Here is a 23,821-nt window from a genome sequence, read left to right as displayed (position 1 = left end):
AACAGAGCAGCCTGCGGACGATGGGCTGTTGCCGTTTTTGTTTTTCCATCACCAAACCACGCACCCACTTCTAGGTGTTCTCCCTGGGCCAAGTGAGGGCTGCTGCCATGGTGGTAGGTCGGGAGGAGGCCCTTGCCCAGTATACTCTGCCTTCTCTTCAGAACGTAAAAATCTTTCGCCTTTTACTAAAGATTTCCGTGGAGAGGAGCAAAACTGAGGTTTGTGGCAATTTTTGCATGCTCCAGCTTGCTGGGGCATCCATAAATGGGTTCAACAACAGAATAAAGGAATGGGTGGGTGGGGTTTCGGTGGGAGACTGAACCCTGGGGTTGCTGGGAAGAGGCCCTCATTTGCATATTGTAGCCATGGATGGCCTTCTTCCGGGCAGCGGAACAGGTGATGCTCTGTCAGCAGCATAGAGCTGAGAACAGAGCAGCCTGCGGATGATGGGCTGTTGCCATTTTTGTTTTTCCATCACCAAACCACGCACCCACTTCTAGGTGCTCTCCCTGGGCCAAGTGAGGGCTGCTGCCATGGTGGTAGGTCGGGAGGAGGCCCTTGCCCAGTACACTCTGGCTTCTCTTCAGAACGTAAAAATCTTTCGCCTTTTACTAAAGATTTCCGTGGAGAGGAGCAAAACTGAGTTTTGTGGCAATTTTTGCATGCTCCAGCTTGCTGGGGCTTCCTTAATTGGGTTCAACAACAGAATAAAGGAATGGGTGGGTGGGGTTTCGGTGGGAGACTGAACCCTGGGGTTGCTGGGAAGAGGCCCTCATTTGCATATTGTAGCCATGGATGGCCTTCTTCCGGGCAGCGGAACAGGTGATGATCTGTCAGCAGCATAGAGCTGAGAACAGAGCAGCCTGCGGACGATGGGCTGTTGCTGTTTTTGTTTTTCCATCACCAAACCACGCACCCACTTCTAGGTGCTCTCCCTGGGCCAAGTGCGGGCTGCTGCCATGGTGGTAGGTCGGGAGGAGGCCCTTGCCCAGTATACCCTGGCTTCTCTTCAGAACATAAAAATCTTTCGCCTTTTACTAAAGATTTCCGTGGAGAGGAGCAAAACTGAGTTTTGGGGCAATTTTTGCATGCTCCAGCTTGCTGGGGCTTCCTTAATTGGGTTCAACAACAGAATAAAGGAATGGGTGGGTGGGGTTTCGGTGGGAGACTGAACCCTGGGGTTGCTGGGAAGAGGCCCTCATTTGCATATTGTAGCCATGGATGGCCTTCTTCCGGGCAGCGGAACAGGTGATGCTCTGTCAGCAGCATAGAGCTGAGAACAGAGCAGCCTGTGGACGATGGGCTGTTGCCGTTTTTGTTTTTCCATCACCAAACCACGCACCCACTTCTAGGTGCTCTCCCTGGGCCAAGTGAGGGCTGCTGCCATGGTGGTAGGTCGGGAGGAGGCCCTTGCCCAGTCTACTCTGGCTTCTTCTCATAACGTAAAAATTTTTCGCATTTTACTAAAGATTTCCGTAGAGAGGAGCAAAACTGAGTTTTGTGGCAATTTTTGCATGCTCCAGCTTGCTGGGGCTTCCTTAATTGGGTTCAACAACAGAATAAAGGAATGGGTGGGTGGGGTTTCGGTGGGAGACTGAACCCTGGGGTTGCTGGGAAGAGGCCCTCATTTGCATATTGTAGCCATGGATGGCCTTTTTCCGGGCAGCGGAACAGGTGATGCTTTGCCAGCAGCATAGAGCTGAGAACAGAGCAGCCTGCGGACGATGGGCTGTTGCCGTTTTTGTTTTTCCATCACCAAACCACGCACCCACTTCTAGGTGCTCTCCCTGGGCCAAGTGAGGGCTGCTGCCATGGTGGTAGGTCGGGAGGAGGCCCTTGCCCAGTGTATTCTGGCTTCTCCTCAGAACGTAAAAATCTTTCGCCTTTTTCTAAAGATTTCCGTGGAGAGGAGCAAAACTGAGTTTTGTGGCAATTTTTGCATGCTCCAGCTTGCTGGGGCTTCCTTAATTGGGTTCAACAACAGAATAAAGGAATGGGTGAGTGGGGTTTCGGTGGGAGACTGAACCCTGGGGTTGCTGGGAAGAAGCCCTCATTTGCATATTGTAGCCATGGATGGCCTTCTTCCGGGCAGCGGAACAGGTGATCCTCTGTCAGCAGCATAGAGCTGAGAACAGAGCAGCCTGCGGACGATCGGCTGTTGCCGTTTTTGTTTTTCCATCACCAAACCACGCACCCACTTCTAGGTGCTCTCCCTGGGCCAAGTGAGGGCTGCTGCCATGGTGGTAGGTCGGGAGGAGGCCCTTGCCCAGTATACTCTAGCTTCTCTTCAGAACGTAAAAATCTTTCGCCTTTTACTAAAGATTTATGTGGAGAGGAGCAAAACTGAGTTTTGTGGCAATTTTTGCATGCTCCAGCTTGCTGGGGCCTCCTTAATTGGGTTCAACAACAGAATAAAGGAATGGGTGGGGTTTCGGTGGGAGACTGAACCCTGGGGTTGCTGGGAAGAGGCCCTCATTTGCATATTGTAGCCATGGATGGCCTTCTTCCGGGCAGCGGAACAGGTGATGCTCTGTCAGCAGCATAGAGCTGAGAACAGAGCAGCCTGCGGACGATGGGCTGTTGCCGTTTTTGTTTTTCCATCACCAAACCACGCACCCACTTCTAGGTGCTCTCCCTGGGCCAAGTGAGGGCTGCTGCCATGGTGGTAGGACGGGAGGAGGCCCTTGCCCAGTATACTCTAGCTTCTCTTCAGAACGTAAAAATCTTTCGCCTTTTACTAAAGATTTCCGTGGAGAGGAGCAAAACTGAGTTTTGTGGCAATTTTTGCATGCTCCAGCTTGCTGGGGCTTCCTTAATTGGGTTCAACAACAGAATAAAGGTATGGGTGGGTGGGGTTTCGGTGGGAGACTGAACCCTGGGGTTGCTGGGAAGAGGCCCTCATTTGCATATTGTAGCCATGGATGGCCTTCTTCCGGGCAGCGGAACAGGTGATGCTCTGTCAGCAGCATAGAGCTGAGAACAGAGCAGCCTATGGACGATGGGCTGTTGCCGTTTTTGTTTTTCCATCACCAAACCACGCACCCACTTCTAGGTGCTCTCCCTGGGCCAAGTGAGGGCTGCTGCCATGGTGGTAGGTAGGGAGGAGGCCCTTGCCCAGTGTACTCTGGCTTCTCCTCAGAACGTAAAAATCTTTCGCCTTTTACTAAAGATTTCCGTGGAGAGGAGCAAAACTGAGTTTTGTGGCAATTTTTGCATGCTCCAGCTTGCTGGGGCTTCCTTAATTGGGTTCAACAACAGAATAAAGGAATGGGTGGGTGGGGTTTCGGTGGGAGACTGAACCCTGGGGTTGCTGGGAAGAGGCCCTCATTTGCATATTGTAGCCATGGATGGCCTTCTTCCGGGCAGCGGAACAGGTGATCCTCTGTCAGCAGCATAGAGCTGAGAACAGAGCAGCCTGCGGATGATGGGCTGTTGCCGTTTTTGTTTTTCCATCACCAAACCACGCACCCACTTCTAGGTGCTCTCCCTGGGCCAAGTGAGGGCTGCTGCCATGGTGGTAGGTCGGGAGGAGGCCCTTGCCCAGTATACTCTGGCTTCTCTTCAGAACGTAAAAATCTTTCGCCTTTTACTAAAGATTTCCGTGGAGAGGAGCAAAACTGAGTTTTGTGGCAATTTTTGCATGCTCCAGCTTGCTGGGGCTTCCTTAATTGGGTTCAACAACAGAATAAAGGAATGGGTGGGTGGGGTTTCGGTGGGAGACTGAACCCTGGGGTTGCTGGGAAGAGGCCCTCATTTGCATATTGTAGCCATGGATGGCCTTCTTCCGGGCAGCGGAACAGGTGATCCTCTGTCAGCAGCATAGAGCTGAAAACAGAGCAGCCTGCGGATGATGGGCTGTTGCCGTTTTTGTTTTTCCATCACCAAACCACGCACCCACTTCCAGGTGCTCTCCCTGGGCCAAGTGAGGGCTGCTGCCATGGTGGTAGGTCGGGAGGAGGCCCTTGCCCAGTATACCCTGGCTTCTCTTCAGAACGTAAAAATCTTTCGCCTTTTACTAAAGATTTCCGTGGAGAGGAGCAAAACTGAGTTTTGTGGCAATTTTTGCATGCTCCAGCTTGCTGGGGCTTCCTTAATTGGGTTCAACAACAGAATAAAGGAATGGGTGGGTGGGGTTTCGGTGGGAGACTGAACCCTGGGGTTGCTGGGAAGAGGCCCTCATTTGCATATTGTAGCCATGGATGGCCTTCTTCTGGGCAGCGGAACAGGTGATCCTCTGTCAGCAGCATAGAGCTGAGAACAGAGCAGCCTGCGGATGATGGGCTGTTGCCGTTTTTGTTTTTCCATCACCAAACCATGCACCCACTTCTAGGTGCTCTCCCTGGGCCAAGTGAGGGCTGCTGCCATGGTGGTAGGTCGGGAGGAGGCCCTTGCCCAGTATACCCTGGCTTCTCTTCAGAACGTAAAAATCTTTTGCCTTTTACTAAAGATTTCCGTGGAGAGGAGCAAAACTGAGTTTTGTGGCAATTTTTGCATGCTCCAGCTTGCTGGGGCTTCCTTAATTGGGTTCAACAACAGAATAAAGGAATGGGTGGGTGGGGTTTCGGTGGGAGACTGAACCCTGGGGTTGCTGGGAAGAGGCCCTCATTTGCATATTGTAGCCATGGTTGGCCTTCTTCCGGGCAGCGGAACAGGTGATGCTCTGTCAGCAGCATAGAGCTGAGAACAGAGCAGCCTATGGACGATGGGCTGTTGCCGTTTTTGTTTTTCCATCACCAAACCACGCACCCACTTCTAGGTGCTCTCCCTGGGCCAAGTGAGGGCTGCTGCCATGGTGGTAGGTCGGGAGGAGGCCCTTGCCCAGTGTACTCTGGCTTCTCCTCAGAACGTAAAAATCTTTTGCCTTTTACTAAAGATTTCCGTGGAGAGGAGCAAAACTGAGTTTTGTGGCAATTTTTGCATGCTCCAGCTTGCTGGGGCTTCCTTAATTGGGTTCAACAACAGAATAAAGGAATGGGTGGGTGGGGTTTCGGTGGGAGACTGAACCCTGGGGTTGCTGGGAAGAGGCCCTCATTTGCATATTGTAGCCATGGATGGCCTTCTTCCGGGCAGCGGAACAGGTGATCCTCTGTCAGCAGCATAGAGCTGAGAACAGAGCAGCCTGCGGATGATGGGCTGTTGCCGTTTTTGTTTTTCCATCACCAAACCACGCACCCACTTCCAGGTGCTCTCCCTGGGCCAAGTGAGGGCTGCTGCCATGGTGGTAGGTCGGGAGGAGGCCCTTGCCCAGTATACCCTGGCTTCTCTTCAGAACGTAAAAATCTTTCGCCTTTTACTAAAGATTTCCGTGGAGAGGAGCAAAACTGAGTTTTGTGGCAATTTTTGCATGCTCCAGCTTGCTGGGGCTTCCTTAATTGGGTTCAACAACAGAATAAAGGAATGGGTGGGTGGGGTTTCGGTGGGAGACTGAACCCTGGGGTTGCTGGGAAGAGGCCCTCATTTGCATATTGTAGCCATGGATGGCCTTCTTCTGGGCAGCGGAACAGGTGATCCTCTGTCAGCAGCATAGAGCTGAGAACAGAGCAGCCTGCGGATGATGGGCTGTTGCCGTTTTTGTTTTTCCATCACCAAACCATGCACCCACTTCTAGGTGCTCTCCCTGGGCCAAGTGAGGGCTGCTGCCATGGTGGTAGGTCGGGAGGAGGCCCTTGCCCAGTATACCCTGGCTTCTCTTCAGAACGTAAAAATCTTTTGCCTTTTACTAAAGATTTCCGTGGAGAGGAGCAAAACTGAGTTTTGTGGCAATTTTTGCATGCTCCAGCTTGCTGGGGCTTCCTTAATTGGGTTCAACAACAGAATAAAGGAATGGGTGGGTGGGGTTTCGGTGGGAGACTGAACCCTGGGGTTGCTGGGAAGAGGCCCTCATTTGCATATTGTAGCCATGGTTGGCCTTCTTCCGGGCAGCGGAACAGGTGATGCTCTGTCAGCAGCATAGAGCTGAGAACAGAGCAGCCTATGGACGATGGGCTGTTGCCGTTTTTGTTTTTCCATCACCAAACCACGCACCCACTTCTAGGTGCTCTCCCTGGGCCAAGTGAGGGCTGCTGCCATGGTGGTAGGTCGGGAGGAGGCCCTTGCCCAGTGTATTCTGGCTTCTCCTCAGAACGTAAAAATCTTTTGCCTTTTACTAAAGATTTCCGTGGAGAGGAGCAAAACTGAGTTTTGTGGCAATTTTTGCATGCTCCAGCTTGCTGGGGCTTCCTTAATTGGGTTCAATAACAGAATAAAGGAATGGGTGGGTGGGGTTTCGGTGGGAGACTGAACCCTGGGGTTGCTGGGAAGAGGCCCTCATTTGCATATTGTAGCCATGGTTGGCCTTCTTCCGGGCAGCGGAACAGGTGATGCTCTGTCAGCAGCATAGAGCTGAGAACAGAGCAGCCTATGGACGATGGGCTGTTGCCGTTTTTGTTTTTCCATCACCAAACCACGCACCCACTTCTAGGTGCTCTCCCTGGGCCAAGTGAGGGCTGCTGCCATGGTGGTAGGTCGGGAGGAGGCCTTTGCCCAGTGTACTCTGGCTTCTCCTCAGAACGTAAAAATCTTTTGCCTTTTACTAAAGATTTCCGTGGTGAGGAGCAAAACTGAGTTTTGTGGCAATTTTTGCATGCTCCAGCTTGCTGGGGCTTCCTTAATTGGGTTCAACAACAGAATAAAGGAATGGGTGGGTGGGGTTTCGGTGGGAGACTGAACCCTGGGGTTGCTGGGAAGAGGCCCTCATTTGCATATTGTAGCCATGGATGGCCTTCTTCCGGGCAGCGGAACAGGTGATCCTCTGTCAGCAGCATAGAGCTGAGAACAGAGCAGCCTGCGGATGATGGGCTGTTGCCGTTTTTGTTTTTCCATCACCAAACCACGCACCCACTTCCAGGTGCTCTCCCTGGGCCAAGTGAGGGCTGCTGCCATGGTGGTAGGTCGGGAGGAGGCCCTTGCCCAGTATACCCTGGCTTCTCTTCAGAACGTAAAAATCTTTCGCCTTTTACTAAAGATTTCCGTGGAGAGGAGCAAAACTGAGTTTTGTGGCAATTTTTGCATGCTCCAGCTTGCTGGGGCTTCCTTAATTGGGTTCAACAACAGAATAAAGGAATGGGTGGGTGGGGTTTCGGTGGGAGACTGAACCCTGGGGTTGCTGGGAAGAGGCCCTCATTTGCATATTGTAGCCATGGATGGCCTTCTTCCGGGCAGCGGAACAGGTGATCCTCTGTCAGCAGCATAGAGCTGAGAACAGAGCAGCCTGCGGATGATGGGCTGTTGCCGTTTTTGTTTTTCCATCACCAAACCATGCACCCACTTCTAGGTGCTCTCCCTGGGCCAAGTGAGGGCTGCTGCCATGGTGGTAGGTCGGGAGGAGGCCCTTGCCCAGTATACCCTGGCTTCTCTTCAGAACGTAAAAATCTTTTGCCTTTTACTAAAGATTTCCGTGGAGAGGAGCAAAACTGAGTTTTGTGGCAATTTTTGCATGCTCCAGCTTGCTGGGGCTTCCTTAATTGGGTTCAACAACAGAATAAAGGAATGGGTGGGTGGGGTTTCGGTGGGAGACTGAACCCTGGGGTTGCTGGGAAGAGGCCCTCATTTGCATATTGTAGCCATGGTTGGCCTTCTTCCGGGCAGCGGAACAGGTGATGCTCTGTCAGCAGCATAGAGCTGAGAACAGAGCAGCCTATGCACGATGGGCTGTTGCCGTTTTTGTTTTTCCATCACCAAACCACGCACCCACTTCTAGGTGCTCTCCCTGGGCCAAGTGAGGGCTGCTGCCATGGTGGTAGGTCGGGAGGAGGCCCTTGCCCAGTGTACTCTAGCTTCTCCTCAGAACGTAAAAATCTTTCGCCTTTTACTAAAGATTTCCGTGGAGAGGAGCAAAACTGAGTTTTGTGGCAATTTTTGCATGCTCCAGCTTGCTGGGGCTTCCTTTATTGGGTTCAACAACAGAATAAAGGAATGGGTGGGTGGGGTTTCGGTGGGAGACTGAACCCTGGGGTTGCTGGGCAGAGGCCCTCATTTGCATATTGTAGCCATGGATGGCCTTCTTCCGGGCAGCGGAACAGGTGATGCTCTGTCAGCAGCATAGAGCTGAGAACAGAGCAGCCTGCGGATGATGGGCTGTTGCCGTTTTTGTTTTTCCATCACCAAACCACGCACCCACTTCTAGGTGCTCTCCCTGGGCCAAGTGAGGGCTGCTGCCATGGTGGTAGGTCGGGAGGAGGCCCTTGCCCAGTGTACTCTGGCTTCTCCTCAGAACGTAAAAATCTTTCGCCTTTTACTAAAGATTTCCGTGGAGAGGAGCAAAACTGAGTTTTGTGGCAATTTTTGCATGCTCCAGCTTGCTGGGGCTTCCTTAATTGGGTTCAACAACAGAATAAAGGAATGGGTGGGTGGGGATTCGGTGGGAGACTGGACCCTGGGGTTGCTGGGAAGAGGCCCTCTTTTGCATATTGTAGCCATGGATGGCCTTCTTCCGGGCAGCGGAACAGGTGATCCTCTGTCAGCAGCATAGAGCTGAGAACAGAGCAGTCTGCGGATGATGGGCTGTTGACGTTTTTGTTTTTCCATCACCAAACCACGCACCCACTTCTAGGTGCTCTCCCTGGGCCAAGTGAGGGCTGCTGCCATGGTGGTAGGTCGGGAGGAGGCCCTTGCCCAGTATGCTCTGGCTTCTCTTCAGAACGTAAAAATCTTTCACCTTTTAGTAAAGATTTCAGCGGAGAGGAGCAAAACTGAGTTTTGTGGCAATTTTTGCATGCTCCAGCTTGCTGGGGCTTCCTTAATTGGGTTCAACAACAGAATAAAGGAATGGGTGGGTGGGGTTTCGGTGGGAGACTGAACCCTGGGGTTGCTGGGAAGATGCCCTCATTTGCATATTGTAGCCATGGATGGCCTTCTTCCGGGCAGCGGAACAGGTGATGCTCTGTCAGCAGCATAGAGCTGAGAACAGAGCAGCCTGCGGATGATGGGCTGTTGCAGTTTTTGTTTTTCCATCACCAAACCACGCACCCACTTCTCGGTGCTCTCCCTGGGCCAAGTGAGGGCTGCTGCCATGGTGGTAGGTCGGGAGGAGGCCCTTGCCCAGTATACTCTGGCTTCTCTTCAGAACGTAAAAATCTTTCGCCTTTTACTAAAGATTTCCGTGGAGAGGAGCAAAACTGAGTTTTTTGGCAATTTTTGCATGCTCCAGCTTGCTGGGGCTTCCTTAATTGGGTTCAACAACAGAATAAAGGAATGGGTGGGTGGGGTTTCGGTGGGAGACTGAACCCTGGGGTTGCTGGGAAGAGGCCCTCATTTGCATATTGTAGCCATGGATGGCCTTCTTCCGGGCAGCGGAACAGGTGATGCTCTGTCAGCAGCATAGAGCTGAGAACAGAGCAGCCTGCGGACGATGGGCTGTTTCCGTTTTTGTTTTTCCATCACCAAACCACACACCCACTTCTAGGTGCTCTCCCTGGGCCAAGTGAGGGCTGCTGCCATGGTGGTAGGTCGGGAGGAGGCCCTTGCCCAGTATACTCTGGCTTCTCTTCAGAACGTAAAAATCTTTCGCCTTTTACTAAAGATTTCCGTGGAGAGGAGCAAAACTGAGTTTTGTGGCAATTTTTGCATGCTCCAGCTTGCTGGGGCTTCCTTAATTGGGTTCAACAACAGAATAAAGGAATGGGTGGGTGGGTGGGGTTTCGGTGGGAGACTGAACCCTGGGGTTGCTGGGAAGAGGCCCTCATTTGCATATTGTAGCCATGTATGGCCTTCTTCCGGGCAGCGGAACAGGTGATGCTCTGTCAGCAGCATAGAGCTGAGAACAGAGCAGCCTGCGGACGATGGGCTGTTGCCGTTTTTGTTTTTCCATCACCAAACCACGCACCCACTTCTAGGTGCTCTCCCTGGGCCAAGTGAGGGCTGCTGCCATGGTGATAGGTCGGGAGGAGGCCCTTGCCCAGTATACTCTGGCTTCTCTTCAGAAAGTAAAAATCTTTTGCCTTTTACTAAAGATTTCCGTGGAGAGGAGCAAAACTGAGTTATGTGGCAATTTTTGCATGCTCCAGCTTGCTGGGGCTTCCTTTACTGGGTTCAACAACAAAATAAAGGAATGGGTGGGTGGGGTTTCGGTGGGAGACTGAACCCTGGGGTTGCTGGGAAGAGGCCCTCATTTGCATATTGTAGCCATGGATGGCCTTCTTCCGGGCAGCGGAACAGGTGATGCTCTGTCAGCAGCATAGAGCTGAGAACAGAGCAGCCTGCGGATGATTGGCTGTTACCGTTTTTGTTTTTCCATCACCAAACCACGCACCCACTTCTAGGTGCTCTCCCTGGGCCAAGTGAGGGCTGCTGCCATGGTGGTAGGTCGGGAGGAGGCCCTTGCCCAGTATACTCCGGCTTCTCTTCAGAACGTAAAAATCTTTCGCCTTTTACTAAAGATTTCCGTGGAGAGGAGCAAAACTGAGTTTTGTGGCAATTTTTGCATGCTCCAGCTTGCTGGGGCTTCCTAAGGCTACGTTCACATTTGCGGCTAGCGCCGCAGCGTCGGGCGCCGCATGCATCATGCGCCCCTATATTTAACATGGGGGCGCATGGACATGCGGTGCACTTGCTTTTTGCACCGCATGCGTCCCTGCGGCGCCCGCGTCGGGGCGCAGAGGACGCAGCAAGTTGCATTTTTGCTGCGTCCAAAATCAATGGAAAAAAGGACGCATGCGGCGCAAAAAGCAGCGTTGTGCATGTGTTCACATTTGCGCTGTGCGTTGCGGCGGCGACGCTGCGGCGCACACCGCAAATGTGAACGTAGCCTTAATTGGGTTCAACAACAGAATAAAGGAATGGGTGGGTGGGGTTTCGGTGGGAGACTGAACCCTGGGGTTGCTGGGAAGAGGCCCTCATTTGCATATTGTAGCCATGGATGGCCTTCTTCCGGGCAGCGGAACAGGTGATGCTCTGTCAGCAGCATAGAGCTGAGAACAGAGCAGCCTGCGGACGATGGGCTGTTGCCGTTTTTGTTTTTCCATCACCAAACCACGCACCCACTTCTAGGTGCTCTCCCTGGGCCAAGTGAGGGCTGCTGCCATGGTGGTAGGTCGGGAGGAGGCCCTTGCGCAGTATACTCTGGCTTCTCTTCAGAACGTAAAAATCTTTCGCCTTTTACTAAAGATTTCCGTGGAGAAGAGCAAAACTGAGTTTTGTGGCAATTTTTGCATGCTCCAGCTTGCAGGGGCTTCCTTAATTGGGTTCAACAACAGAATAAAGGAATGGGTGGGTGGGGTTTCGGTGGGAGACTGAACCCTGGGGTTGCTGGGAAGAGGCCCTCATTTGCATATTGTAGCCATGGATGGCCTTCTTCCGGGCAGCGGAACAGGTGATGCTCTGTCAGCAGCATAGAGCTGAGAACAGAGCAGCCTGCGGACGATGGGCTGTTGCCGTTTTTGTTTTTCCATCACCAAACCACGCACCCACTTCTAGGTGCTCTCCCTGGGCCAAGTGAGGGCTGCTGCCATGGTGGTAGGTCGGGAGGAGGCCCTTGCCCAGTATACTCCGGCTTCTCTTCAGAAAGTAAAAATCTTTTGCCTTTTACTAAAGATTTCCGTGGAGAAGAGCAAAACTGAGTTATGTGGCAATTTTTGCATGCTCCAGCTTGCTGGGGCTTCCTTTACTGGGTTCAACAACAAAATAAAGGAATAGGTGGGTGGGGTTTCGGTGGGAGACTGAACCCTGGGGTTGCTGGGAAGAGGCCCTCATTTGCATATTGTAGCCATGGATGGCCTTCTTCCGGGCAGCGGAACAGGTGATGCTCTGTCAGCAGCATAGAGCTGAGAACAGAGCAGCCTGCGGATGATTGGCTGTTACCGTTTTTGTTTTTCCATCACCAAACCACGCACCCACTTCTAGGTGCTCTCCCTGGGCCAAGTGAGGGCTGCTGCCATGATGGTAGGTCGGGAGGAGGCCCTTGCCCAGTGTACTCTGGCTTCTCTTCAGAACGTAAAAATCTTTCGCCTTTTACTAAAGATTTCCGTGGAGAGGAGCAAAACTGAGTTCTGTGGCAATTTTTGCATGCTCCAGCTTGCTGGGGCTTCCTAAGGCTACGTTCACATTTGCGGCTAGCGCCGCAGCGTCGGGCGCCTCATGCATCATGCGCCCCTATATTTAACATGGGGGCGCATAGACATGCGGTGCACTTGCTTTTTGCACCGCATGCGTCCCTGCGGCGCCCGCGTCGGGGCGCAGAGGACGCAGCAAGTTGCATTTTTGCTGCGTCCAAAATCAATGGAAAAAAGGACGCATGCGGCGCAAAAAGCAGCGTTGTGCATGTGTTCACATTTGCGCTGTGCGTTGCGGCGGCGACGCTGCGGCGCACACCGCAAATGTGAACGTAACCTTAATTGGGTTCAACAACAGAATAAAGGAATGGGTGGGTGGGGTTTCGGTGGGAGACTGAACCCTGGGGTTGCTGGGAAGAGGCCCTCATTTGCATATTGTAGCCATGGATGGCCTTCTTCCGGGCAGCGGAACAGGTGATGCTCTGTCAGCAGCATAGAGCTGAGAACAGAGCAGCCTGCGGACGATGGGCTGTTGCCGTTTTTGTTTTTCCATCACCAAACCACGCACCCACTTCTAGGTGCTCTCCCTGGGCCAAGTGAGGGCTGCTGCCATGGTGGTAGGTCGGGAGGAGGCCCTTGCGCAGTATACTCTGGCTTCTCTTCAGAACGTAAAAATCTTTCGCCTTTTACTAAAGATTTCCGTGGAGAAGAGCAAAACTGAGTTTTGTGGCAATTTTTGCATGCTCCAGCTTGCAGGGGCTTCCTTAATTGGGTTCAACAACAGAATAAAGGAATGGGTGGGTGGGGTTTCGGTGGGAGACTGAACCCTGGGGTTGCTGGGAAGAGGCCCTCATTTGCATATTGTAGCCATGGATGGCCTTCTTCCGGGCAGCGGAACAGGTGATGCTCTGTCAGCAGCATAGAGCTGAGAACAGAGCAGCCTGCGGACGATGGGCTGTTGCCGTTTTTGTTTTTCCATCACCAAACCACGCACCCACTTCTAGGTGCTCTCCCTGGGCCAAGTGAGGGCTGCTGCCATGGTGGTAGGTCGGGAGGAGGCCCTTGCCCAGTATACTCTGGCTTCACTTCAGAACGTAAAAATCTTTCGCCTTTTACTAAAGATATCCGTGGAGAGGAGCAAAACTGAGTTTTGTGGCAATTTTTGCATGCTCCAGCTTGCTGGGATTTCCTTATTTGGGTTCAACAACAGAATAAAGGAATGGGTGGGTGGGGTTTCGGTGGGAGACTGAACCCTGGGGTTGCTGGAAAGAGGCCCTCATTTGCATATTGAAGCCATGGATGGCCTTCTTCCGGGCAGCGGAACAGGTGATGCTCTGTCAGCACATAGAGCTGAGAACAGAGCAGCCTGCGGACGATGGGCTGTTGCCGTTTTTGTTTTTCCATCACCAAACCACGCACCCACTTCTAGGTGCTCTCCCTGGGCCAAGTGAGGGCTGCTGCCATGGTGGTAGGTCGGGAGGAGGCCCTTGCCCAGTATGCTCTGGCTTCACTTCAGAACGTAAAAATCTTTCGCCTTTTACTAAAGATTTCCGTGGAGAGGAGCAAAACTGAGTTTTGTGGCAATTTTTGCATGCTCCAGCTTGCTGGGGCTTCGTTAATTGGGTTCAACAACAGAATAAAGGAATGGGTGGGTGGGGTTTTGGTGGGAGACTGAACCCTGTGGTTGCTGGGAAGAGGCCCTCATTTGCATATTGAAGCCATGGATGGCCTTCTTCCGGGCAGCGGAACAGGTGATGCTCTGTCAGCAGCATAGAGCTGAGAACAGAGCAGCCTGCGGACGATGGGCTGTTGCCGTTTTTGTTTTTCCATCACCAAACCACGCACCCACTTCTAGGTGCTCTCCCTGGGCCAAGTGAGGGCTGCTGCCATGGTGGTAGGTCGGGAGGAGGCCCTTGCCCAGTATACTCTAGCTTCTCTTCAGAACGTTAAAATCTTTCGCCTTTTACTAAAGATTTCCGTGGAGAGGAGCAAAACTGAGTTTTGTGGCAATTTTTGCATGCTCCAGCTTGCTGGGGCTTCCTAAGGCTACGTTCACATTTGCGGCTAGCGCCGCAGCGTCGGGCGCCGCATGCATCATGCGCCCCTATATTTAACATGGGGGCGCATGGACATGCGGTGCACTTGCTTTTTGCACCGCATGCGTCCCTGCGGCGCCCGAGGCGGGGCGCAGAGGACGCAGCAAGTTGCATTTTTGCTGCGTCCAAAATCAATGGAAAAAAGGACGCATGCGACGCAAAAAGCAGCGTTGTGCATGTGTTCACATTTGCGCTGTGCGTTGCGGCGGCGACGCTGCGGCGCACACCGCAAATGTGAACGTAGCCTTAATTGGGTTCAACAACAGAATAAAGGAATGGGTGGGTGGGGTTTCGGTGGGAGACTGAACCCTGGGGTTGCTGGGAAGAGGCCCTCATTTGCATATTGTAGCCATGGATGGTCTTCTTCCGGGCAGTGGAACAGGTGATGCTCTGTCAGCAGCATAGAGCTGAGAACAGAGCAGCCTGCGGACGATGGGCTGTTGCCGTTTTTGTTTTTCCATCACCAAACCACGCACCCACTTCTAGGTGCTCTCCCTGGGCCAAGTGAGGGCTGCTGCCATGGTGGTAGGTCGGGAGGAGGCCCTTGCCCAGTATACTCTAGCTTCTCTTCAGAACGTTAAAATCTTTCGCCTTTTACTAAAGATTTCCGTGGAGAAAAGCAAAACTGAGTTTTGTGGCAATTTTTGCATGTTCCAGCTTGCTGGGGCTTCCTTAATTGGGTTCAACAACAGAATAAAGGAATGGGTGGGTGGGGTTTCGGTGGGAGACTGAACCCTGGGGTTGCTGGGAAGAGGCCCTCATTTGCATATTGTAGCCATGGATGGCCTTCTTCCGGGCAGCGGAACAGGTGATGCTCTGTCAGCAGCATAGAGCTGAGAACAGAGCAGCCTGCGGACAATGGGCTGTTGCCGTTTTTGTTTTTCCATCACCAAACCACGCACCCACTTCTAGGTGCTCTCCCTGGGCCAAGTGAGGGCTGCTGCCATGGTGGTAGGTCGGGAGGAGGCCCTTGCCCAGTATGCTCTGGCTTCTCTTCAGAACGTAAAAATCTTTCGCCTTTTACTAAAGATTTCCGTGGAGAGGAGCAAAACTGAGTTTTGTGGCAATTTTTGCATGCTCCAGCTTGCTGGGGCTTCCTTTACTGGGTTCAACAACAGAATAAAGGAATGGGTGGGTGGGGTTTCGGTGGGAGACTGAACCCTGTGGTTGCTGGGAAGAGGCCCTCATTTGCATATTGTAGCCATGGATGGCCTTCTTCCGGGCAGCGGAACAGGTGATGCTCTGTCAGCAGCATAGAGCTGAGAACAGAGCAGCCTGCGGATGATTGGCTGTTACCGTTTTTGTTTTTCCATCACCAAACCACGCACCCACTTCTAGGTGCTCTCCCTGGGCCAAGTGAGGGCTGTTGCCATGGTGGTAGGTCGGGAGGAGGCCCTTGCCCAGTATACTCTGGCTTCTCTTCAGAACGTAAAAATCTTTCGCCTTTTACTAAAGATTTCCGTGGAGAGGAGCAAAACTGAGTTTTGTGGCAATTTTTGCATGCTCCAGCTTGCTGGGGCTTCCTAAGGCTACGTTCACATTTGCGGCTAGCGCCGCAGCGTCGGGCTCCGCATGCATCATGCGCCCCTATATTTAACATGGGGGCGCATGGACATGCGGTGCACTTGCTTTTTGCACCGCATGCGTCCCTGCGGCGCCCGCGTCGGGGCGCAGAGGACGCAGCAAGTTGCATTTTTGCTGCGTCCAAAATCAATGGAAAAAAGGACGCATGCGGCGCAAAAAGCAGCGTTGTGCATGTGTTCACATTTGCGCTGTGCGTTGCGGCGGCGACGCTGCGGCGCACACCGCAAATGTGAACGTAACCTTAATTGGGTTCAACAACAGAATAAAGGAATGGGTGGGTGGGGTTTCGGTGGGAGACTGAACCCTGGGGTTGCTGGGAAGAGGCCCTCATTTGCATATTGTAGCCATGGATGGCCTTCTTCCAGGCAGCGGAACAGGTGATGCTCTGTCAGCAGCATAGAGCTGAGAACAGAGCAGCCTGCGGACGATGGGCTGTTGCCGTTTTTGTTTTTCCATCACCAAACCACGCACCCACTTCTAGGTGCTCTCCCTGGGCCAAGTGAGGGCTGCTGCCATGGTGGTAGGTCGGGAGGAGGCCCTTGCCCAGTATACTCTAGCTTCTCTTCAGAACGTAAAAATCTTTCGCCTTTTACTAAAGATTTCCGTGGAGAAGAGCAAAACTGAGTTTTGTGGCAATTTTTGCATGTTCCAGCTTGCTGGGGCTTCCTTAATTGGGTTCAACAACAGAATAAAGGAATGGGTGGGTGGGGTTTCGGTGGGAGACTGAACCCTGGGGTTGCTGGGAAGAGGCCCTCATTTGCATATTGTAGCCATGGATGGCCTTCTTACGGGCAGCGGAACAGGTGATGCTCTGTCAGCAGCATAGAGCTGAGAACAGAGCAGCCTGCGGACGATGGGCTGTTGCCGTTTTTGTTTTTCCATCACCAAACCACGCACCCACTTCTAGGTGCTCTCCCTGGGCCAAGTGAGGGCTGCTGCCATGGTGGTAGGTCGGGAGGAGGCCCTTGCGCAGTATACTCTGGCTTCTCTTCAGAACGTAAAAATCTTTCGCCTTTTACTAAAGATTTCCGTGGAGAAGAGCAAAACTGAGTTTTGTGGCAATTTTTGCATGCTCCAGCTTGCAGGGGCTTCCTTAATTGGGTTCAACAACAGAATAAAGGAATGGGTGGGTGGGGTTTCGGTGGGAGACTGAACCCTGGGGTTGCTGGGAAGAGGCCCTCATTTGCATATTGTAGCCATGGATGGCCTTCTTCCGGGCAGCGGAACAGGTGATGCTCTGTCAGCAGCATAGAGCTGAGAACAGAGCAGCCTGCGGACGATGGGCTGTTGCCGTTTTTGTTTTTCCATCACCAAACCACGCACCCACTTCTAGGTGCTCTCCCTGGGCCAAGTGAGGGCTGCTGCCATGGTGGTAGGTCGGGAGGAGGCCCTTGCCCAGTATACTCTAGCTTCACTTCAGAACGTAAAAATCTTTCGCCTTTTACTAAAGATATCCATGGAGAGGAGCAAAACTGAGTTTTGTGGCAATTTTTGCATGCTCCAGCTTGCTGGGGTTTCCTTAATTGGGTTCAACAACAGAATAAAGGAATGGGTGGGTGGGGTTTCGGTGGGAGACTGAACCCTGGGGTTGCTGGGAAGAGGCCCTTATTTGCATATTGTAGCCATGGATGGCCTTCTTCCGGGCAGCGGAACAGGTGATGCTCTGTCAGCAGCATAGAGCTGAGAACAGAGCAGCCTGCGGACGATGGGCTGTTGCCGTTTTTGTTTTTCCATCACCAAACCACGCACCCACTTCTAGGTGCTCTCCCTGGGCCAAGTGAGGGCTGCTGCCATGGTGGTAGGTCGGGAGGAGGCCCTTGCCCAGTATACTCTGGCTTCTCTTCAGAACGTAAAAATCTTTCGCCTTTTACTAAAGATTTCCGTGGAGAGGAGCAAAACTGAGTTTTGTGGCAATTTTTGCATGCTCCAGCTTGCTGGGGCTTCCTTAACTGGGTTCAACAACAGAATAAAGGAATGGGTGGGTGGGGTTTCGGTGGGAGACTGAACCCTGGGGTTGCTGGGAAGAGGCCCTCATTTGCATATTGTAGCCATGGATGGCCTTCTTCCGGGCAGCGGAACAGGTGATGCTCTGTCAGCACATAGAGCTGAGAACAGAGCAGCCTGCGGACGATGGGCTGTTGCCGTTTTTGTTTTTCCATCACCAAACCACGCACCCACTTCTAGGTGCTCTCCCTGGGCCAAGTGAGGGCTGCTGCCATGGTGGTAGGTCGGGAGGAGGCCCTTGCCCAGTATACTCTGGCTTCACTTCAGAACGTAAAAATCTTTCGCCTTTTACTAAAGATATCCGTGGAGAGGAGCAAAACTGAGTTTTGTGGCAATTTTTGCATGCTCCAGCTTGCTGGGGCTTCCTTAATTGGGTTCAACAACAGAATAAAGGAATGGGTGGGTGGGGTTTTGGTGGGAGACTGAACCCTGGGGTTGCTGGGAAGAGGCCCTCATTTGCATATTGAAGCCATGGATGGCCTTCTTCCGGGCAGCGGAACAGGTGATGCTCTGTCAGCAGCATAGAGCTGAGAACAGAGCAGCCTGCGGACGATGGGCTGTTGCCGTTTTTGTTTTTCCATCACCAAACCACGCACCCACTTCTAGGTGCTCTCCCTGGGCCAAGTGAAGGCTGCTGCCATGGTGGTAGGTCGGGAGGAGGCCCTTGCCCAGTATACTCTGGCTTCTCTTCAGAACGTAAAAATCTTTCGCCTTTTACTAAAGATTTCCGTGGAGAGGAGCAAAACTGAGTTTTGTGGCAATTTTTGCATGCTCCAGCTTGCTGGGGCTTCCTTAATTGGGTTCAACAACAGAATAAAGGAATGGGTGGGTGGGGTTTCGGTGGGAGACTGAACCCTGTGGTTGCTGGGAAGAGGCCCTCATTTGCATATTGTAGCCATGGATGGCCTTCTTCCGGGCAGCGGAACAGGTGATGCTCTGTCAGCAGCATAGAGCTGAGAACAGAGCAGCCTGCGGACGATGGGCTGTTGCCGTTTTTGTTTTTCCATCACCAAACCACGCACCCACTTCTAGGTGCTCTCCCTGGGCCAAGTGAGGGCTGCTGCCATGGTGGTAGGTCGGGAGGAGGCGCTTGCCCAGTATACTCTGGCTTCTCTTCAGAACGTAAAAATCTTTCGCCTTTTACTAAAGATTTCCGTGGAGAGGAGCAAAACTGAGTTTTGTGGCAATTTTTGCATGCTCCAGCTTGCTGGGGGTTCCTAAGGCTACGTTCACATTTGCGGCTAGCGCCGCAGCGTCGGGCGCCGCATGCATTATGCGCCCCTATATTTAACATGGGGGCGCATGGACATGCGGTGCACTTGCTTATTGCACCGCATGCGTCCCTGCGGCGCCCGCGTCGGGGCGCAGAGGACGCAGCAAGTTGCATTTTTGCTGCGTCCAAAATCAATGGAAAAAAGGACGCATGCGGCGCAAAAAGCAGCGTTGTGCATGTGTTCACATTTGCGCTGTGCGTTGCGGCGGCGACGCTGCGGCGCACACCGCAAATGTGAACGTAGCCTTAATTGGGTTCAACAACAGAATAAAGGAATGGGTGGGTGGGGTTTCGGTGGGAGACTGAACCCTGGGGTTGCTGGGAAGAGGCCCTCATTTGCATATTGTAGCCATGGATGGCCTTCTTCCGGGCAGCGGAACAGGTGATGCTCTGTCAGCACATAGAGCTGAGAACAGAGCAGCCTGCGGACGATGGGCTGTTGCCGTTTTTGTTTTTCCATCACCAAACCACGCACCCACTTCTAGGTGCTCTCCCTGGGCCAAGTGAGGGCTGCTGCCATGGTGGTAGGTCGGGAGGAGGCGCTTGCCCAGTATACTCTGGCTTCTCTTCAGAACGTAAAAATCTTTCGCCTTTTACTAAAGATTTCCGTGGAGAGGAGCAAAACTGAGTTTTGTGGCAATTTTTGCATGCTCCAGCTTGCTGGGGGTTCCTAAGGCTACGTTCACATTTGCGGCTAGCGCCGCAGCGTCGGGCGCCGCATGCATTTTGCGCCCCTATATTTAACATGGGGGCGCATGGACATGCGGTGCTCTTGCTTTTTGCACCGCATGCGTCCCTGCGGCGCCCGCGTCGGGGCGCAGAGGACGCAGCAAGTTGCATTTTTGCTGCGTCCAAAATCAATGGAAAAAAGGACGCATGCGGCGCAAAAAGCAGCGTTGTGCATGTGTTCACATTTGCGCTGTGCGTTGCGGCGGCGACGCTGCGGCGCACACCGCAAATGTGAACGTAGCCTTAATTGGGTTCAACAACAGAATAAAGGAATGGGTGGGTGGGGTTTCGGTGGGAGACTGAACCCTGGGGTTGCTGGGAAGAGGCCCTCATTTGCATATTGTAGCCATGGATGGCCTTCTTCCGGGCAGCGGAACAGGTGATGCTCTGTCAGCAGCATAGAGCTGAGAACAGAGCAGCCTGCGGACGATGGGCTGTTGCCGTTTTTGTTTTTCCATCACCAAACCACGCACCCACTTCTAGGTGCTCTCCCTGGGCCAAGTGAAGGCTGCTGCCATGGTGGTAGGTCGGGAGGAGGCCCTTGCCCAGTATACTCCGGCTTCTCTTCAGAACGTAAAAATCTTTCGCCTTTTACTAAAGATTTCCGTGGAGAGGAGCAAAACTGAGTTTTGTGGCAATTTTTGCATGCTCCAGCTTGCTGGGGCTTCCTTAATTGGGTTCAACAACAGAATAAAGGAATGGGTGGGTGGGTGGGGTTTCGGTGGGAGACTGAACCCTGTGGTTGCTGGGAAGAGGCCCTCATTTGCATATTGTAGCCATGGATGGCCTTCTTCCGGGCAGCGGAACAGGTGATGCTCTGTCAGCAGCATAGAGCTGAGAACAGAGCAGCCTGCGGACGATGGGCTGTTGCCGTTTTTGTTTTTCCATCACCAAACCACGCACCCACTTCTAGGTGCTCTCCCTGGGCCAAGTGAGGGCTGCTGCCATGGTGGTAGGTCGGGAGGAGGCGCTTGCCCAGTATACTCTGGCTTCTCTTCAGAACGTAAAAATCTTTCGCCTTTTACTAAAGATTTCCGTGGAGAGGAGCAAAACTGAGTTTTGTGGCAATTTTTGCATGCTCCAGCTTGCTGGGGCTTCCTAAGGCTACGTTCACATTTGCGGCTAGCGCCGCAGCGTCGGACCCCGCATGCATCATGCGCCCCTATATTTAACATGGGGGCGCATGGACATGCGGTGCACTTGCTTTTTGCACCGCATGCGTCCCTGCGGCGCCCGCGTCGGGGCGCAGAGGACGCAGCAAGTTGCATTTTTGCTGCGTCCAAAATCAATGGAAAAAAGGACGCATGCGGCGCAAAAAGCAGCGTTGTGCATGTGTTCACATTTGCGCTGTGCGTTGCGGCGGCGACGCTGCGGCGCACACCGCAAATGTGAACGTAGCCTTAATTGGGTTCAACAACAGAATAAAGGAATGGGTGGGTGGGGTTTCGGTGGGAGACTGAACCCTGGGGTTGCTGGGAAGAGGCCCTCATTTGCATATTGTAGCCATGGATGGCCTTCTTCCGGGCAGCGGAACAGGTGATGCTCTGTCAGCAGCATAGAGCTGAGAACAGAGCAGCCTGCGGACGATGGGCTGTTGCCGTTTTTGTTTTTCCATCACCAAACCACGCACCCACTTCTAGGTGCTCTCCCTGGGCCAAGTGAGGGCTGCTGCCATGGTGGTAGGTCGGGAGGAGGCCCTTGCCCAGTATACTCTGGCTTCTCTTCAGAACGTAAAAATCTTTCGCCTTTTACTAAAGATTTCCGTGGAGAAGAGCAAAACTGAGTTTTGTGGCAATTTTTGCATGCTCCAGCTTGCAGGGGCTTCCTTAATTGGGTTCAACTACAGAATAAAGGAATGGGTGGGTGGGGTTTCGGTGGGAGACTGAACCCTGGGGTTGCTGGGAAGAGGCCCTCATTTGCATATTGTAGCCATGGATGGCCTTCTTCCGGGCAGCGGAACAGGTGATGCTCTGTCAGCAGCATAAAGCTGAGAACAGAGCAGCCTGCGGACGATGGGCTGTTGCCGTTTTTGTTTTTCCATCACCAAACCACGCACCCACTTCTAGGTGCTCTCCCTGGGCCAAGTGAGGGCTGCTGCCATGGTGGTAGGTCGGGAGGAGGCCCTTGCCCAGTATACTCCGGCTTCTCTTCAGAACGTAAAAATCTTTCGCCTTTTACTAAAGATTTCCGTGGAGAGGAGCAAAACTGAGTTTTGTGGCAATTTTTGCATGCTCCAGCTTGCTGGGGCTTCCTTAATTGGGTTCAACAACAGAATAAAGGAATGGGTGGGTGGGGTTTCGGTGGGAGACTGAACCCTGGGGTTGCTGGGAAGAGGCCCTCATTTGCATATTGTAGCCATGGATGGCCTTCTTCCGGGCAGCGGAACAGGTGATGCTCTGTCAGCAGCATAGAGCTGAGAACAGAGCAGCCTGCGGACGATGGGCTGTTGCCGTTTTTGTTTTTCCATCACCAAACCACGCACCCACTTCTAGGTGCTCTCCCTGGGCCAAGTGAGGGCTGCTGCCATGGTGGTAGGTCGGGAGGAGGCCCTTGCCCAGTATACTCTAGCTTCTCTTCAGAACGTAAAAATCTTTCGCCTTTTACTAAAGATTTCCGTGGAGAGGAGCAAAACTGAGTTTTGTGGCAATTTTTGCATGCTCCAGCTTGCTGGGGCTTCCTTAATTGGGTTCAACTACAGAATAAAGGAATGGGTGGGTGGGGTTTCGGTGGGAAACTGAACCCTGGGGTTGCTGGGAAGAGACCCTCATTTGCATATTGTAGTCATGGATGGCCTTCTTCCGGGCAGCGGAACAGGTGATGCTCTGTCAGCACATAGAGCTGAGAACAGAGCAGCCTGCGGACGATGGGCTGTTGCCGTTTTTGTTTTTCCATCACCAAACCACGCACCCACTTCTAGGTGCTCTCCCTGGGCCAAGTGAGGGCTGCTGCCATGGTGGTAGGTCGGGAGGAGGCCCTTGCCCAGTATACTCTGGCTTCTCTTCAGAACGTAAAAATCTTTCGCCTTTTACTAAAGATTTCCGTGGAGAGGAGCAAAACTGAGTTTTGTGGCAATTTTTGCATGCTCCAGCTTGCTGGGGCTTCCTTAACTGGGTTCAACAACAGAATAAAGGAATGGGTGGGTGGGGTTTCGGTGGGAGACTGAACCCTGAGGTTGCTGGGAAGTGGCCCTCATTTGCATATTGTAGCCATGGATGGCCTTCTTCCGGGCAGCGGAACAGGTGATGCTCTGTCAGCACATAGAGCTGAGAACAGAGCAGCCTGCGGACGATGGGCTGTTGCCGTTTTTGTTTTTCCATCACCAAACCACGCACCCACTTCTAGGTGCTCTCCCTGGGCCAAGTGAGGGCTGCTGCCATGGTGGTAGGTCGGGAGGAGGCCCTTGCCCAGTATACTCTGGCTTCACTTCAGAACGTAAAAATCTTTCGCCTTTTACTAAAGATATCTGTGGAGAGGAGTAAAACTGAGTTTTGTGGCAATTTTTGCATGCTCCAGCTTGCTGGGGTTTCCTTAATTGGGTTCAACAACAGAATAAAGGAATGGGTGGGTGGGGTTTCGGTGGGAGACTGAACCCTGGGGTTGCTGGGAAGAGGCCCTCATTTGCATATTGAAGCCATGGATGGCCTTCTTCCGGGCAGCGGAACAGGTGATGCTCTGTCAGCACATAGAGCTGAGAACAGAGCAGCCTGCGGACGATGGGCTGTTGCCGTTTTTGTTTTTCCATCACCAAACCACGCACCCACTTCTAGGTGCTCTCCCTGGGCCAAGTGAGGGCTGCTGCCATGGTGGTAGGTCGGGAGGAGGCCCTTGCCCAGTATACTGTGGCTTCACTTCAGAACGTAAAAATCTTTCGCCTTTTACTAAAGATATCCGTGGAGAGGAGCAAAACTGAGTTTTGTGGCAATTTTTGCATGCTCCAGCTTGCTGGGGTTTCCTTAATTGGGTTCAACAACAGAATAAAGGAATGGGTGGGTGGGGTTTCGGTGGGAGACTGAACCCTGGGGTTGCTGGGAAGAGGCCCTTATTTGCATATTGTAGCCATGGATGGCCTTCTTCCGGGCAGCGGAACAGGTGATGCTCTGTCAGCAGCA

At 52.8% G+C, this 23,821-nt stretch overlaps 51 non-coding genes across 51 annotated transcripts; all 51 read left to right on the top strand.

Annotated features, from left to right (window-relative positions):
- Positions 1–141: 141 nt before the first annotated feature.
- LOC143810512 (U5 spliceosomal RNA) lies at positions 142–257 on the top strand. Its single transcript, XR_013222963.1, has one exon. It is a non-coding gene; the product is annotated as a U5 spliceosomal RNA (small nuclear RNA).
- A 310-nt stretch (positions 258–567) lies between these two features.
- LOC143811209 (U5 spliceosomal RNA) lies at positions 568–683 on the top strand. The gene has a single exon (XR_013223495.1). It is a non-coding gene; the product is annotated as a U5 spliceosomal RNA (small nuclear RNA).
- A 310-nt stretch (positions 684–993) lies between these two features.
- Positions 994–1,109, top strand: LOC143810511 (U5 spliceosomal RNA). Its single transcript, XR_013222962.1, has one exon. It is a non-coding gene; the product is annotated as a U5 spliceosomal RNA (small nuclear RNA).
- Positions 1,110–1,419: 310 nt separating this feature from the next.
- On the top strand, positions 1,420–1,535 carry LOC143810695 (U5 spliceosomal RNA). Its single transcript, XR_013223131.1, has one exon. It is a non-coding gene; the product is annotated as a U5 spliceosomal RNA (small nuclear RNA).
- A 310-nt stretch (positions 1,536–1,845) lies between these two features.
- On the top strand, positions 1,846–1,961 carry LOC143810630 (U5 spliceosomal RNA). Its single transcript, XR_013223075.1, has one exon. It is a non-coding gene; the product is annotated as a U5 spliceosomal RNA (small nuclear RNA).
- A 310-nt stretch (positions 1,962–2,271) lies between these two features.
- LOC143810680 (U5 spliceosomal RNA) lies at positions 2,272–2,387 on the top strand. Its single transcript, XR_013223118.1, has one exon. It is a non-coding gene; the product is annotated as a U5 spliceosomal RNA (small nuclear RNA).
- A 306-nt stretch (positions 2,388–2,693) lies between these two features.
- Positions 2,694–2,809, top strand: LOC143811293 (U5 spliceosomal RNA). Its single transcript, XR_013223580.1, has one exon. It is a non-coding gene; the product is annotated as a U5 spliceosomal RNA (small nuclear RNA).
- A 310-nt stretch (positions 2,810–3,119) lies between these two features.
- On the top strand, positions 3,120–3,235 carry LOC143810392 (U5 spliceosomal RNA). Its single transcript, XR_013222848.1, has one exon. It is a non-coding gene; the product is annotated as a U5 spliceosomal RNA (small nuclear RNA).
- A 310-nt stretch (positions 3,236–3,545) lies between these two features.
- Positions 3,546–3,661, top strand: LOC143811159 (U5 spliceosomal RNA). Its single transcript, XR_013223447.1, has one exon. It is a non-coding gene; the product is annotated as a U5 spliceosomal RNA (small nuclear RNA).
- Positions 3,662–3,971: 310 nt separating this feature from the next.
- Positions 3,972–4,087, top strand: LOC143810350 (U5 spliceosomal RNA). Its single transcript, XR_013222808.1, has one exon. It is a non-coding gene; the product is annotated as a U5 spliceosomal RNA (small nuclear RNA).
- A 310-nt stretch (positions 4,088–4,397) lies between these two features.
- Positions 4,398–4,513, top strand: LOC143810383 (U5 spliceosomal RNA). The gene has a single exon (XR_013222839.1). It is a non-coding gene; the product is annotated as a U5 spliceosomal RNA (small nuclear RNA).
- A 310-nt stretch (positions 4,514–4,823) lies between these two features.
- LOC143810402 (U5 spliceosomal RNA) lies at positions 4,824–4,939 on the top strand. The gene has a single exon (XR_013222858.1). It is a non-coding gene; the product is annotated as a U5 spliceosomal RNA (small nuclear RNA).
- A 310-nt stretch (positions 4,940–5,249) lies between these two features.
- On the top strand, positions 5,250–5,365 carry LOC143810349 (U5 spliceosomal RNA). Its single transcript, XR_013222807.1, has one exon. It is a non-coding gene; the product is annotated as a U5 spliceosomal RNA (small nuclear RNA).
- A 310-nt stretch (positions 5,366–5,675) lies between these two features.
- On the top strand, positions 5,676–5,791 carry LOC143810382 (U5 spliceosomal RNA). Its single transcript, XR_013222838.1, has one exon. It is a non-coding gene; the product is annotated as a U5 spliceosomal RNA (small nuclear RNA).
- Positions 5,792–6,101: 310 nt separating this feature from the next.
- On the top strand, positions 6,102–6,217 carry LOC143810489 (U5 spliceosomal RNA). The gene has a single exon (XR_013222941.1). It is a non-coding gene; the product is annotated as a U5 spliceosomal RNA (small nuclear RNA).
- Positions 6,218–6,527: 310 nt separating this feature from the next.
- LOC143810437 (U5 spliceosomal RNA) lies at positions 6,528–6,643 on the top strand. The gene has a single exon (XR_013222892.1). It is a non-coding gene; the product is annotated as a U5 spliceosomal RNA (small nuclear RNA).
- A 310-nt stretch (positions 6,644–6,953) lies between these two features.
- Positions 6,954–7,069, top strand: LOC143810348 (U5 spliceosomal RNA). The gene has a single exon (XR_013222805.1). It is a non-coding gene; the product is annotated as a U5 spliceosomal RNA (small nuclear RNA).
- A 310-nt stretch (positions 7,070–7,379) lies between these two features.
- On the top strand, positions 7,380–7,495 carry LOC143810381 (U5 spliceosomal RNA). Its single transcript, XR_013222837.1, has one exon. It is a non-coding gene; the product is annotated as a U5 spliceosomal RNA (small nuclear RNA).
- Positions 7,496–7,805: 310 nt separating this feature from the next.
- On the top strand, positions 7,806–7,921 carry LOC143810488 (U5 spliceosomal RNA). The gene has a single exon (XR_013222940.1). It is a non-coding gene; the product is annotated as a U5 spliceosomal RNA (small nuclear RNA).
- A 310-nt stretch (positions 7,922–8,231) lies between these two features.
- On the top strand, positions 8,232–8,347 carry LOC143810391 (U5 spliceosomal RNA). The gene has a single exon (XR_013222847.1). It is a non-coding gene; the product is annotated as a U5 spliceosomal RNA (small nuclear RNA).
- Positions 8,348–8,657: 310 nt separating this feature from the next.
- LOC143810723 (U5 spliceosomal RNA) lies at positions 8,658–8,773 on the top strand. The gene has a single exon (XR_013223157.1). It is a non-coding gene; the product is annotated as a U5 spliceosomal RNA (small nuclear RNA).
- A 310-nt stretch (positions 8,774–9,083) lies between these two features.
- Positions 9,084–9,199, top strand: LOC143810989 (U5 spliceosomal RNA). Its single transcript, XR_013223281.1, has one exon. It is a non-coding gene; the product is annotated as a U5 spliceosomal RNA (small nuclear RNA).
- Positions 9,200–9,509: 310 nt separating this feature from the next.
- LOC143811158 (U5 spliceosomal RNA) lies at positions 9,510–9,625 on the top strand. Its single transcript, XR_013223446.1, has one exon. It is a non-coding gene; the product is annotated as a U5 spliceosomal RNA (small nuclear RNA).
- Positions 9,626–9,939: 314 nt separating this feature from the next.
- LOC143810275 (U5 spliceosomal RNA) lies at positions 9,940–10,055 on the top strand. Its single transcript, XR_013222735.1, has one exon. It is a non-coding gene; the product is annotated as a U5 spliceosomal RNA (small nuclear RNA).
- Positions 10,056–10,365: 310 nt separating this feature from the next.
- On the top strand, positions 10,366–10,481 carry LOC143811254 (U5 spliceosomal RNA). Its single transcript, XR_013223539.1, has one exon. It is a non-coding gene; the product is annotated as a U5 spliceosomal RNA (small nuclear RNA).
- Positions 10,482–11,092: 611 nt separating this feature from the next.
- Positions 11,093–11,208, top strand: LOC143810504 (U5 spliceosomal RNA). Its single transcript, XR_013222956.1, has one exon. It is a non-coding gene; the product is annotated as a U5 spliceosomal RNA (small nuclear RNA).
- A 310-nt stretch (positions 11,209–11,518) lies between these two features.
- LOC143810605 (U5 spliceosomal RNA) lies at positions 11,519–11,634 on the top strand. Its single transcript, XR_013223053.1, has one exon. It is a non-coding gene; the product is annotated as a U5 spliceosomal RNA (small nuclear RNA).
- Positions 11,635–11,944: 310 nt separating this feature from the next.
- On the top strand, positions 11,945–12,060 carry LOC143811268 (U5 spliceosomal RNA). Its single transcript, XR_013223554.1, has one exon. It is a non-coding gene; the product is annotated as a U5 spliceosomal RNA (small nuclear RNA).
- Positions 12,061–12,671: 611 nt separating this feature from the next.
- LOC143810503 (U5 spliceosomal RNA) lies at positions 12,672–12,787 on the top strand. Its single transcript, XR_013222955.1, has one exon. It is a non-coding gene; the product is annotated as a U5 spliceosomal RNA (small nuclear RNA).
- Positions 12,788–13,097: 310 nt separating this feature from the next.
- Positions 13,098–13,213, top strand: LOC143810621 (U5 spliceosomal RNA). Its single transcript, XR_013223068.1, has one exon. It is a non-coding gene; the product is annotated as a U5 spliceosomal RNA (small nuclear RNA).
- A 309-nt stretch (positions 13,214–13,522) lies between these two features.
- Positions 13,523–13,638, top strand: LOC143810421 (U5 spliceosomal RNA). The gene has a single exon (XR_013222877.1). It is a non-coding gene; the product is annotated as a U5 spliceosomal RNA (small nuclear RNA).
- Positions 13,639–13,948: 310 nt separating this feature from the next.
- LOC143810438 (U5 spliceosomal RNA) lies at positions 13,949–14,064 on the top strand. The gene has a single exon (XR_013222893.1). It is a non-coding gene; the product is annotated as a U5 spliceosomal RNA (small nuclear RNA).
- A 611-nt stretch (positions 14,065–14,675) lies between these two features.
- On the top strand, positions 14,676–14,791 carry LOC143810653 (U5 spliceosomal RNA). Its single transcript, XR_013223095.1, has one exon. It is a non-coding gene; the product is annotated as a U5 spliceosomal RNA (small nuclear RNA).
- A 310-nt stretch (positions 14,792–15,101) lies between these two features.
- Positions 15,102–15,217, top strand: LOC143811283 (U5 spliceosomal RNA). Its single transcript, XR_013223569.1, has one exon. It is a non-coding gene; the product is annotated as a U5 spliceosomal RNA (small nuclear RNA).
- Positions 15,218–15,527: 310 nt separating this feature from the next.
- LOC143811157 (U5 spliceosomal RNA) lies at positions 15,528–15,643 on the top strand. Its single transcript, XR_013223445.1, has one exon. It is a non-coding gene; the product is annotated as a U5 spliceosomal RNA (small nuclear RNA).
- A 611-nt stretch (positions 15,644–16,254) lies between these two features.
- LOC143810604 (U5 spliceosomal RNA) lies at positions 16,255–16,370 on the top strand. Its single transcript, XR_013223052.1, has one exon. It is a non-coding gene; the product is annotated as a U5 spliceosomal RNA (small nuclear RNA).
- A 310-nt stretch (positions 16,371–16,680) lies between these two features.
- On the top strand, positions 16,681–16,796 carry LOC143810502 (U5 spliceosomal RNA). The gene has a single exon (XR_013222954.1). It is a non-coding gene; the product is annotated as a U5 spliceosomal RNA (small nuclear RNA).
- A 310-nt stretch (positions 16,797–17,106) lies between these two features.
- LOC143810690 (U5 spliceosomal RNA) lies at positions 17,107–17,222 on the top strand. The gene has a single exon (XR_013223127.1). It is a non-coding gene; the product is annotated as a U5 spliceosomal RNA (small nuclear RNA).
- A 310-nt stretch (positions 17,223–17,532) lies between these two features.
- On the top strand, positions 17,533–17,648 carry LOC143811156 (U5 spliceosomal RNA). Its single transcript, XR_013223444.1, has one exon. It is a non-coding gene; the product is annotated as a U5 spliceosomal RNA (small nuclear RNA).
- Positions 17,649–17,957: 309 nt separating this feature from the next.
- Positions 17,958–18,073, top strand: LOC143810487 (U5 spliceosomal RNA). Its single transcript, XR_013222939.1, has one exon. It is a non-coding gene; the product is annotated as a U5 spliceosomal RNA (small nuclear RNA).
- Positions 18,074–18,383: 310 nt separating this feature from the next.
- On the top strand, positions 18,384–18,499 carry LOC143811154 (U5 spliceosomal RNA). Its single transcript, XR_013223443.1, has one exon. It is a non-coding gene; the product is annotated as a U5 spliceosomal RNA (small nuclear RNA).
- Positions 18,500–18,809: 310 nt separating this feature from the next.
- On the top strand, positions 18,810–18,925 carry LOC143810303 (U5 spliceosomal RNA). The gene has a single exon (XR_013222762.1). It is a non-coding gene; the product is annotated as a U5 spliceosomal RNA (small nuclear RNA).
- Positions 18,926–19,535: 610 nt separating this feature from the next.
- Positions 19,536–19,651, top strand: LOC143810302 (U5 spliceosomal RNA). Its single transcript, XR_013222761.1, has one exon. It is a non-coding gene; the product is annotated as a U5 spliceosomal RNA (small nuclear RNA).
- A 611-nt stretch (positions 19,652–20,262) lies between these two features.
- On the top strand, positions 20,263–20,378 carry LOC143811252 (U5 spliceosomal RNA). The gene has a single exon (XR_013223538.1). It is a non-coding gene; the product is annotated as a U5 spliceosomal RNA (small nuclear RNA).
- A 314-nt stretch (positions 20,379–20,692) lies between these two features.
- On the top strand, positions 20,693–20,808 carry LOC143811153 (U5 spliceosomal RNA). The gene has a single exon (XR_013223442.1). It is a non-coding gene; the product is annotated as a U5 spliceosomal RNA (small nuclear RNA).
- A 611-nt stretch (positions 20,809–21,419) lies between these two features.
- Positions 21,420–21,535, top strand: LOC143810500 (U5 spliceosomal RNA). The gene has a single exon (XR_013222952.1). It is a non-coding gene; the product is annotated as a U5 spliceosomal RNA (small nuclear RNA).
- A 310-nt stretch (positions 21,536–21,845) lies between these two features.
- LOC143811251 (U5 spliceosomal RNA) lies at positions 21,846–21,961 on the top strand. The gene has a single exon (XR_013223537.1). It is a non-coding gene; the product is annotated as a U5 spliceosomal RNA (small nuclear RNA).
- A 310-nt stretch (positions 21,962–22,271) lies between these two features.
- LOC143811292 (U5 spliceosomal RNA) lies at positions 22,272–22,387 on the top strand. The gene has a single exon (XR_013223578.1). It is a non-coding gene; the product is annotated as a U5 spliceosomal RNA (small nuclear RNA).
- A 309-nt stretch (positions 22,388–22,696) lies between these two features.
- LOC143811152 (U5 spliceosomal RNA) lies at positions 22,697–22,812 on the top strand. The gene has a single exon (XR_013223441.1). It is a non-coding gene; the product is annotated as a U5 spliceosomal RNA (small nuclear RNA).
- Positions 22,813–23,121: 309 nt separating this feature from the next.
- Positions 23,122–23,237, top strand: LOC143810688 (U5 spliceosomal RNA). The gene has a single exon (XR_013223125.1). It is a non-coding gene; the product is annotated as a U5 spliceosomal RNA (small nuclear RNA).
- A 309-nt stretch (positions 23,238–23,546) lies between these two features.
- LOC143810684 (U5 spliceosomal RNA) lies at positions 23,547–23,662 on the top strand. The gene has a single exon (XR_013223121.1). It is a non-coding gene; the product is annotated as a U5 spliceosomal RNA (small nuclear RNA).
- Positions 23,663–23,821: the final 159 nt, after the last annotated feature.

The sequence above is a fragment of the Ranitomeya variabilis genome, chromosome 2, assembly GCF_051348905.1.
Source record: "Ranitomeya variabilis isolate aRanVar5 chromosome 2, aRanVar5.hap1, whole genome shotgun sequence".
Classification (NCBI taxonomy): domain Eukaryota; kingdom Metazoa; phylum Chordata; class Amphibia; order Anura; family Dendrobatidae; genus Ranitomeya; species Ranitomeya variabilis.
Note: the sequence above shows the minus strand (reverse complement) of the source record. Positions and strands in the feature narration are given on the sequence as shown.